Below are 11,738 nucleotides of genomic sequence, written 5' to 3'. Positions count from 1 at the left end.
TTGATCCTCCCACCTCAGCCTCCTGAGTAGCTAGGATACAGGCACTCACCACCACACCTGGCTAATTAAAAAAAAATTTTTTTTTTTGAGACAGAGTCTCGCTCTGTCGCCCAGGCTGGGGGGGCAATGGTGCGATCTCGGCTCACTGCAAGCTCCGCCTCCCGGGTTCACGCTATTCTCCCACCTCAGCCTCCTGAGTAGCTGGGACTACAGGTGCCCGCCACCACGCCCAGCTAACTTTTTGTATTTTTAGTAGAGACAGAGTTTCACCTTGTTAGCCAGGATGGTCTTGATCTCCTGACCTCATGATCTGCCCGCCTCGGCCTCCCAAAGTGCTGGGATTACAGGCATGAGCCACCATACCCTGTCAAAAAAAATTTTTTTAGAGATGATGTCTCACTATGTTGCCCAGGCTAGTCTCAAACTCCTGAGCTCAAGTGATCCTTCTGCCTCAGCCTCCCAAAGTGCTGGGATGACAGGTGTGAGCCACTGTGCCCGGCCTGGGCAGAGCTCCTCCTGAGAGCCCATCTGAGTGGGCTCGGGTACAGCACTGGCACATCCTCCGTGTCTTCACTTCCAGCCTCTCAAGCTGCTGTGAGAATCCTGGGGGCTGGGGAACATGCTTACACTTTGAGCTGGAATCGCTGCAGAGCTGGGGTCGGGGAAGTTGTGATAGTCAAGGGCTTCGGGGAGTAGGCCTAGGTCTGGTGGGTCTGGTTTCAAAGAAGCTCTGCCTTTTACTTGCTGTGTGACTTCAGGCAAGTCACTTCTCCTCTCTGAGCTTCCATTTCCTTCTTAGTAAAGTTTGGCTGAGTTGAACAGAACCTGCTCCTAGCGGAGTTACAAGGATTAAAGGGCATAATTGGTGCCAATGTAGTGGTAAACAACACTCAGTGCACAGTGGCGGTGATTTTTATTGTCCCCTTATTCAGTCAAGAACTTGGCATATCCGGGGCAGTGGCTCACGCCTGTAATCCCAGCACTTTGGAATGCCGAGGTGGGTAGATCACCTGAGGTCAGGAGTACGAGACCAGCCTGGCCAACATGGCAAAAGACATCTCTGCTAAAAATACAAAAATTAGCCTGGCATGGTGGTGCATGCCTGTAATTCCAGCTACTCAGGAGGCTGAGGCAAGACAATCGCTTGAGCCTGGGAGGCGGAAGTTGCAGTGAGCTGAGATTGTGCCACTGCACTCCAGCCTGGGTGACAGAGCGAGACTCTTAAAAAAAAAGGGGGGAGGCATGGGGGGCTAGGGAAGGGATAGCATTAGGAGAAATACCTAATGTAAATAGCGGGTTGATGGGTGCAGCAAACCACCATGGCACGTGTATACCTATGTAACAAACCTCCATGTTCAACACATGTATCCCAGAAATTAAAGCATAAAAAAAATTACACCAATATAAAGAATGGATACATTATGTGAGTTACTGTGCCATGTGATAATGAAGTTCAAATTGTAAATACAACCACTAACTATTTCTGTGATTCATATTTTTATATAAGAAAAATAAAAAGAAGAAGAAGAACTTGACATGAAGGACTGGGACATCATAGGACCAAGGGGGTGGTCTCTGGAGCCTCTGAGCATGTTTCAGACTTAGGAACCCTCACAGCTGAGGCCAGGACTGGCCATGTGCTCCTGTCTCCCGGGCTCTGTGCCCTCCCTTCCCTCTACCCAGCCCACTGCCCCTGCCCCTACTCCCTACCCCTGCCCCACAGACACAGCCAAGCCTCAGGAGGACTCAACCCACAGGAATGTGGGGAATGAGCAGGCTGCGCTCGGAGGACCCCGCTATCCCAGCCCTGGGCTCTGCCGCCCTCTGGTGGCTGGGCTGGGAAGGATGCTGCTCCCATTACTGCCGTTGTAGAACCGCAATTGCCCTAAACAAATAAAATGCTGTTGCTGCTACTCATGATGATGACGATGATGACGATGATGATGATATTCATTGCTTTATGGTTTGCCGAGTACCTTCTCCGTCAATCATAGGCTGCACCAAACAGAGTGCAGGGTTCTGGACTGAAATCAGATGGGAATGTAAGTCCCTAGTCAAGTTCCAACTGATTATGTGAACTTGGGCAAGTCATGTCACTTCCTTGAGCCTCAGACTCCTCATCTGTGGAACGGGGTGACAAAAATAGGGTTGTTATAAGGATTAAAAGACCTAACACCTGGCCGGGTGTGGTGACTCATGCCTGTAACACCAGCACTTTGGGAGGCCGAGGTAGGAGGACTGCTTGAGCTCAGGAGTTTGAGACCAGCCCGGGCAAATGGTGAAACCCCGCCTCCACTAAAAATACAAAAAATAGCCAAGCATGTTGGCACATGCCTGTAATTCCAGCTACTCAGGAGGCCGAGACTTGAGAATCGCTTGAACCCAGGAGGTGGAGATTGCAGTGAGCCTAGATCACACCACTGCACTCCAGCCTGGGCGACAGAATGAGACTCTGTCAAAAACAAAACAAACAACAACAACAACAACAAACCATCTATTGAACTAAATTGGCCTCCAAAATATACCCTTCTGGAATTTAGGTGGCTATTAAAAGACCTAACACCTGGCACTTGGGTTGGAGAGAATAACATGGCTGTCTTTATATACTAATCCTTGGCCAGTCTGTCCTGGGAGATCAACTCCCCTTTGCATAGGGCTTTTTCCGAAGTCCTTTTCCAAGGCATCACCTTCTTTTAGCTGCATTATCATGCCCGTTTACCAGATGAGGAAACTGAGGCTCAGAGAGGGGAAGCAGCTTGCCTAGAGCATCGTGGCTTATAAGTTAAAGCAAGACTCAAGCCAGGTCCACCTGCCTCCAAACCCGGTGCTGGACTTTCCCACACGCTGCTTTGGAAACTCTGAGGAACCTTCCAATCCCCCAAATCCTATTGCCTCATTTAAGTAAAGCAGGCCTGGTTTCTGCCTCCTTCAGTGCCCCTCTTCTGCTCCCACACCCTTCCAGCAGCCTAAACGCTAGGCCCAATAGCTTACCCCTTCCTCCTTCCTGACCAGCTCCCAACCCTCAGGGCAGCTCATGAGCCAAGAGCTTGAGAGTGGCTTCCAAAGGCCATCCTCTCCACCCCGCTGTGCCCCACCCAAGCAGATGACTGTTCATCCTGTTCTTCACGCTGCTCAGGGGAAGAAATTCCCCAGCTCCACTCCCTCCACTCGCCCAGGTGTCTGAGACAGTTCCCACAGTTGGCAAACTCTGCCTTAAGTCCCACCAGAGTCCCTCCTGCTACAATGTCAGCCCATTTATTTTAGTTCTTTCTCCCAGTAGCATCAGAAATACAATCTGGGGGAGACAAACGCCGGGAGAGTGGGATCCTGGGAAGGGGAAGGCACACTTGGGGACAGGAAGTGAGAGCGAACGCAGGTTCAAATCCCGGTCAGGGTGACAAGAGTGGCCAAGCGAGGCCAGGCGCAGTGGTTCACACCTGTAATCTTAGCACTCTGGGAGGCTGAGGGGGGCAGATCACTTGAGGTCAGAAGTTCGAGACCAGCCTGACCAACATGGTGAAACTCCGTGTCTACTAAAAATATAAAAATTAGCTGGGCGCTGTGGTGGGCGCCTGTAATCCCAGCTACTCAGGAGGCTGAGGCAGGAGAATCGCTTGAACCCAGGAGGCAGAGGTTGCAGTGACCCAGAATGGTGCCACTGCACTCTAGTCTGGGCGACAGAGTGAGACTTCATCTAAACAAACAAAAAAAAAGAGCGGCCCAGTGGGTCTCCTGGTGTCCAGGGCAGTCTCAGCCCAGATGGGGCAGCCCCGCCCACAGCCCGAGGGCATCCAGACCCTCCACCCCACCATACTGGCACCAAGTAGCTCAAATGAGGGAAGAGAGCTGGGGTGGGACTTGGAAGCAGAGCGGGTCTGAGGGGCAATTATGAGCTCGGGCTCAGGGTTCATGCAGAGCCAGGCTCAGACCCAGCAACAAATATTCACTGAGCTGCTCCTGGGTTCCAGGCATGGCAGTTGGCAATGAGGCCACAGCACTGGGAAGACAGCCAGAGGCCCTTTCTTCATGGATTTCACGGTCCAGTAGGGGAGACAACAGAAAACAGATCACCACATGGATCAACAAGGAATCCCAGAGTGGCCACTCGGCTCTGCACTGTCCCCCTCCTGTCACCTCCATTTCAGCTCTCAAGATGCAGCTTCAGTGGCACCACCTCCAGGAAGCCCACCCTGACCGCCAGTGAGGACAAGCTGCTCCCTTATTTGTGCCCCCACAGCCCCACAGTTTGCACTGTGTAAGCTTTCAGCTGAAATTTAACTCCCATGCAGAAAAGCACACAGATCTTAGGCGCCCAGCCTGATGGACTGTCCCAAAGTGCACAGCCCTGTGGAAGCAACATCGGCAGTCCCTCCCTAAGCAGTCACTACTTCAGCTGCAGGCGCTCCCCACCCTGACCTCGATCCATCAATTAGTCTGCCTGGTTTTGTACTTTATGCAAATCAACTAATTTGTTTTGTTGGTTTTTTTTTTTTTTTTTTGGCGTCTGGCTTCTCTCACGTTCAGTCTAGATTCGCCTATGCAGACACAGACAGTACTTGTAGTTGTAGACAGTTTAGTCTCGTGACTGTGCAGTGTTCCACTGTGTGAATATACCAGGATTTTCATTTTACTATCGATGAGCATTTGGGTAGTTTCTAGCATTTTGGCTATTAATGGATAATACTGCTAAAAACATGCTAATTCAGGTCTTTTTGGGCACATATGTACCCATTTCTGTTGGGTGTATACCCAGAGAAAGCAGTGGAATGTCTGGGTCATAGCATAGGCAAGTTCAGCTTTTGCAGATGCAGCCAAGCTGTTTTCCAAAGTAGCTGTGCCAATTCACACCCCACCAACAGTGTAGAATTCCTGCTGCCCCACATCCTGACAACACACTGTGTGGGGCCCTGCACTTCACCTGTTTACTTGTCTGTCTCACCATTAGGGAGTGTCACCAAGGATGGGGATGCTGCTGATGTCCCTTGGTCCATAGGTGACACAATCAGAGAGGAGAATGAAGGGATTGGAAAGATGGAAAGAGAGCTGGGTGTAGTAGTGTACGCCTGTAGTCCCAGCTACTCGGTAGGCTAGGACAAGAATCACTTGAACCCAGGAGGTGGAGGTTGCAGTGAACTGAGATCGTGCCACTGCATTCCAGCCTGGGCGACAGAGCAAGAAAAAAGAAGGGAAGGAAGGGAGGGAGGGAGGGAGGGAGAGAGGAAGGAAAGAAGGGAGGAAGGAAGGAAGGAAGGAAGGAGAAGGAAGGAGAAGGAAGGAAGAAATGAAGGAAGGAAGAAGGAAGCAAGGAAGGAAAGAAGAAAGGAAGGGAGGGAGGGAGGGAGGGAGGACATCAACAAAGAAGCAAGCCACACTGTCTGCCCCAGAGCTGAAGTGCCTGCTGGGCTGAAGCCAGGGCTCACTGGTTCATATGAAACCTCAGTGTGCCCTGAAAATGAACAATCAAATAAGTTTCTTTCTCAACAGTTTCATTTCAGGACAAAATCTTCTAAACAATAGGCTCAGAGTTGGGGGACCAGGAGGAATGAGGAGGGGTAGCAGGGTCCCTGCAGTCTCTGCAGAGCAGGATCGCTGCAGAGAAGGGCATGGGCACTGGGTGGGGAGGAGCTCCTGAAGGACTGGAGACTGGCTGGGCAGACAGCCTCAGGGGCCAAAACTCCCACCCCAGACGCCATCTCCAGGTCCTGTCCTGCAGATACCACCCCCCAGCTTCCTCCTCCTTCTGCGGCAAGCAGGGGCAGGGCCCTGGGTCCTTGGCCAAAGCCCTACCAGGGCAGGGCATGATGGGCAGAGGCAGGCACCACTGAGAGAGGGGCTCCCCTGAGATGCCTGGCCCGGATCTACCCCCTGGGCAGGTGGGCAGGGAGCAGGTGGGGAATGAGGGAAGTGGGCCCGGTGAGCAGCCCTGGCCTCCTTGCCTGAAGCACAGCCCCAAAGCCAGTCCCCTGGCCCCCAGCAGTCTAACCCAGACTCAGGTGTCAGCCAGATTCCAGATGTGCCAGGGCAGGCTGAATGCAGGAGAGCCTGTTTCCTCTGCTCTGCCAAGCTGCTGCCAAGTTGGGCGCTCTTCAGGCAGACTCAGCACTGGAAGAAGCACGCAGGCCCCTTGGTCTCTACTCAGTACAGGAATCCCATTCCCAGACTGCCTGAGTTCCTTCAATCCTCAGGGGACGGGGGCCTCCCCACCTCACAAGGGCCCCCATGCTCTGGCTGTGCAGCTCTGACACAATAAAAGCCACCACTTCTCATGACTAATTATGGGCCAGACACTGTGTCAACCACTTACATACTTCATTTCACAGTGGCTCCATAAGGCAGGAAACGTTATCACCGTCCCCATTTTGCAGATGGGGCTTGGAGCCTTAAAGAGGCTGTAAAGAGAGTTGGTGTCTTGCCTAAAAATCACATGGTGCATATACACACACACACACACGTATATATTATATATGTATACATATATTATATATGTAAGTATATATTATATATTAACATATATGTATACATGTGTATTTATATATATACATATATTTATATATGTGTATACATATAGACACACATATATGTATATACATATAGACGTATGTGTGTCTATATGTATACACATATATAAATATATGTATATATATGTGTGCGCGTGTGTGTGTGTGTCACCTCTGTCTGATGAGAGGGCCTAGAAGCAGTGACGCCTCAGCAGCAATAAGCACACCCTGTCTCTAAAATAAAAGGATCAGACTCCTTGGATAAATGGCTGATTCTAGCACTGAGGCAGGAAAAAATGCAAGATGATTCCAGAGCATCTTGCTCTGGAGTGCAGCGCAAGAAAGCAAGGAAATGCTCAAAAAGCAGAAAGATGGGGGCATGTCAAACAGACACAGGAGCTCATCTGAAAGAGCTCCTAATGGCCAAAGCCGGAACCATCTGAAAAATAAAATAACAGTCTGGGCATGGTGCCTCATGCCTGTGATCCCAGCACTTTGGGGGGCAGAGGCGGGTGGATCACCTGAGGTCAGGAGTTCGAGACCAGCCTGGCCAACATGGTGAAAGCCCATTTCTACTAAAAATACAAAAATTAGCTGGGCTCGTGATGGTGCACTCCTGTAATCTCACCTACTCTCGGGGCCGAGGCAGAAGAATCACTTGAACCTGGGAGGTGGAGGTTGCAGTGAGCCGAGATCACGCCACTGTACTCCAGCCTGGGTGACAGAGTGAGACTCTGTCTCAAAAAATAAAATAAAATAAAATAAAATTAAATTAAATTAAATTAAATTAAATTAAAATAATAAATGCAGAGGTCCATGCTGATAGAAATGCAGTCATAGGCTGCATAGTGACATTCTACATTGCCAGTCAACAATGGACCGCATAGATGATGGTGGTTCCATAAAGTTACAGCGGAGCTGAAGAATTCCTATTGCCTAGTGATCTGTGTTACAGTACAGTAACGTGCCTACGGTGTTCAGTACAGTAACATGCAGCACAGGTTACCAGGAGCTGTAGGCTACACCACATAGCCTAAGTGTGTAGCAGGCTCCTCCATCTAGGTGCGTTTAACAGCCCTCTATGATGGTCTCACAATGACCAAATTGCCTAACAGTGCTTTCTTTGAATATATCCACCATTAAGCAATGCATGACTGTAAATGACTTCCCAAATAAATGGAAGGAAAGGAATAAAACTTCCTTACAGAAGAATTCCAAATAATTGGCCCCAAGTATATCCGCCCCCGCCAACTTGAATGTGGGCTCAAATTGCTTCCAAAGAACAGAATTTGAAAAGGGGGCTGGGCATGGTGGCTCATCTCAACCTCATGGGAAGCTGGGGTGAGTAGATCGCTTGAGCCCAGGAGTTCAAGACCAGCCTGGGCAACACAGTGACACTCCGTCTCTACAAAAAATAAAAATAAAATAGTTGGCCAGGCATGGTGGCTTATGTCTGAAATCCCAACACTTTGGTTTTTTTTTTTGTTTTGGTTTTGAGACAGAGTCTCACTATGTTGCCCAGGCTGACACAGGTGATCCGCCCGCCTCAACCTCCCAAAGTGCTGGGATTACTGGCATGAGCCACCACACCTGGCCAATCTCAGCACTTTGGGAGGCTGAGGAGGGTGAATTGTTTGAGACCAGGAGTTCAAGACCAGCCTGAGCAACATAACAAGACCTCTTCTCTACAAAAAATTAAAATTAAAAAAATTGACTCACACATGTAATCCTATCACTTTGGAGGCCAAGGCAGGCAGATCACTTGAGCCCAGGAGTTCAAGATGAGCTTGGGGAACATGGCAAAACCCCATCTCTACAAAAAAAAAAAAAAAAAATTTAGCCAGGTGTGGTGACATGTGCCTCTGGTCCCAGCTACTCGGGAGGCTGAGGTGGGAGGATGGCTTGAGGCCTGGGAGGCAGAGGTTGTAGTGAGCCACGATTGTACCACTGGACTCCAGCCTAGGCAATAGAGCCAGACTCTGTCTCAAAAAGAAAGCAAGAGAAAGAGAGAAGGAGAGGCAGGAAAGGAGGGAGGAAGGGAAGAAAGAAAGAAAGAAAGAAGGAAGGGAAGAAAAAGAAAGAGAGAGAGAGAGAAAGGGAGAAAGAAAAGAAGAAAGGAAAGAAAGAAAGAAGGGGAAGGAAGGAAGGAAGGAAGCCGGACGCGGTAGCTCCCGCCTGTAATCCCAGCACTTTGGGAGGCCAAGGCGGGCGGATCACGAGGTCAGGAGATCGAGACCATCCTGGCTAACACAGTGAAACCCCATCTCTAGTAAAAATACAAAAAATTAGCCGGGTGTGGTGGCGGGCACCTGTAGTCCCAGCTACTTGGGAGGCTGAGGCAGGAGAATGGCGTGAACCTGGGAGGCAGGGCTTGCAGTGAGCCAAGATCGTGCCACTGCACTCCAGCCTGGGCGATAGAGAAAGACTCCATCAAAAAAAAAAAAAAAAGAAGAAGAAGAAAGAAAGTAAGAGAAGAGAGAGGAAAAAGAGTAACTTCATAAAAGAAAAACCTGGCAGACACCACCTTCACCAAGTCATCAAGGCTAGCATTGCCAGAGACGAGTCACGTGGACATCGCGTGCCTCCTGGCATCACGTGATGAGAAGCGCACTTTATTTACCTCCGTGGTATTCCTCCCCCAAACCCATAACTCCTGGCTAGTCATGAGAAAAACATCAGATAAACCCAAATTGAGGGATAGTCCACAGACCAGAACTTCTGAAATTGTCAAGGTCATGAAAACCAAGGAAACACTGAGAAACTGTCACAGACCAGAGAAGACTAAGACACGGCAACTAAACGCAATGTGGGATCCTGGATTGGATCCTGGAACAGAAAAGGACATTAGTGGGAAAACTGGTGAAATCCGAATCAAGTCTGGAGTTGAGTTAATAGCAGTGTACCAGTGTTGGTTTCTTAGTTTTGACTACTGTACCGTAGTCACGTAAGACACTAACAATGGGGGAAGTTGTGAAAGGGGTGGATGGAACTTTCTGTACCATTGTTGCAACTGTTCTATAAACCTAAAAGTATTACAAAACAAAAAGTTCATTTCTTAAAATCACATGGGATATAGATGTCAGAAGCAGAATTCAAATTCAAGGCTGGAGGCTGGGCGCAGTGGCTCACGCCTGTAATCTCAGCACTTTGGGAGGCTAAGGTGGGTGGATCACCTGAGGTCAGGAGTTCGAGACCAGCTTGGCTAACATGGTGAAACCCTGTCTTTACTAACAATACAAAAAGTAGCCAGGTACGGTGGCACACGCCTGTAATCCCCGCTACTCGGGAGGCTGAGGCAGGAGAATCACTTGAACCTGGGAGGCAGGGGTTGCAGTGAGCTGAGATTGCACCACTGCACTGCAGCCTGGGTGACAGAGCAAGACTCCGTCTCGAGAAAAAAAAATCGAAAAAACAAAAAACAAAAAACAAAAAAATTCAAGGCTGGGCATGATGGCTCACACCTGTTTTCCCAGCACTTTGGGAGGCTGAGGCAGGAGGATCACTTGAACCCATGAGTTCAAGACCAGCCTGGGCAACACATGGCAAAATTTCATCTTAAAAAAAAATTTAATTAGCTGGGCAGGGCGGTGCACACCTGTAGTTCCCGCTACTCAGGAGGCTGAGGCAGGAGGATTGCTTGAGCCTGGGAGGCTGCAGTGAGCCATGATCACACTACTGCACTCCAGCCGGGGCAACAGAGCAAGACCCTGTCTAAAAAATAAAAATAAAATAAAAAAATTAAAAAAATTCCAATGTGTCTGCTTCCTAAGCCCACATGCTCCTCCGTCCCTATACTACACCATGATAGAAAGTCATTCCCAGAGACTTCCTCATGGATCTGAGCTTCTCCCCACCTGTCCCACGTTTGCCCTCTGGATCACCCTGACTCACCTGTTTTCTTTGCCCCATGACCTCCCTTGGAGGGTTGAAGGATGCTCCCATCCCCACAGGTGTTCACATCTGCAAGTTCATTATTCCCAGGCCCTTCCACTCTTTTGGGTGATGTAATAAGCATTGGCCTCTCTAGCACCCACCCCTCCTTTGCAGCAGCCACCACGTTCCACTTGGGGATCCACGGGATTCCAGGGAAGACAACTCCCCAGCCTGGCTCCAGGGATAGAGCACAGGACTTAGGCTAGGCCCATCTGCACCGCCATGATCAGCCCAGAGGTAGCCATGTGAGCCAAGCTGATCCAACCAGAGAGAATCCCAGGACTCTGGGAAGGCTGAGACAAGCACAATTCTCTTATTCCATGTTTGATGTGAATGAAGAAGGCCCTGGAAGCCTTAGGATAAAGCCAACACCAAGGACAACAGAGTAGAAAAATGGAAAGATCTGGGTCCTCAGTGACATCATTGAGCCACTGGATCAAGCCTTGCCTGAAGCCTGCATTGGTTCTATACTTCTCAGTGACAAAAACTGTGGGAGGGGCTGGGCATGGTGGTTCATGCCTATAATCCCAGAACTTTGGGAGGCCGAGGCAGGTGGATCACTTGAGGCCAGGAGTTCAAGACCAGCCTGGCCAACATAGTGAAACCCCATATCTACTAAAAATATAAAAATTAGCCGGGCATGGTGGCAGACACCTGTAATCCCAGCTACTCAGGTGGCTGAGGCAGGAGAATCACTTGAACCAGGGAGGTGGAGGTTGCAGTGAGCCAAGATTGCACCACTGCACTCCAGCTTGGGCTGAAAAATGGCCCCCAAAAGATATCCATGCCCTAGTCCTTGGAACCCGTGAATGTTACCTCATATGACAAAAAAGTGGGGGGCGGGGGCGCAGAGGGTTTTTGCAGATGTGATTTAAATTAAGGATTATGAGATGGGAAGATTATCTGGGTGGGCCTGAAATGCAATCACTTGTTTATCAGAGGGAGGCAGAGGGAAATTTGGTATAGACACACAGAGAAGGCAGTGTGACCACGGAGGCAGAGATCAGAGTGATACGGCTGCAAGTCAAGGAACGCGGCAGCCACCAGCAGCGAGAAGAGGTGAGGAACCACTCTCCCCTCGAGCCCCGGGAGGGGGTACAGCCCCTGGGTGTGGGCCCAGTGCTGCTGATTTTGGACTCGGCCTCCAGAACTGTGAGAGAAGAAAATATTGTTTTAAGTCACTCAGTTTGAAGTAATTTTGTTATAGAAGCCACAGGAAACAAATAAAGAACTAATCAAATCTCTTTAATGTTTAAGCCTATTTGTATCTGATATTTTGTTACTTGCAGCCAAAAGCAGCCTAGCTGA

This window comes from Pan troglodytes, chromosome 1 (assembly GCF_028858775.2).
Source record: "Pan troglodytes isolate AG18354 chromosome 1, NHGRI_mPanTro3-v2.0_pri, whole genome shotgun sequence".
Taxonomy (NCBI): Eukaryota; Metazoa; Chordata; class Mammalia; order Primates; family Hominidae; genus Pan; species Pan troglodytes.
Note: the sequence above shows the minus strand (reverse complement) of the source record.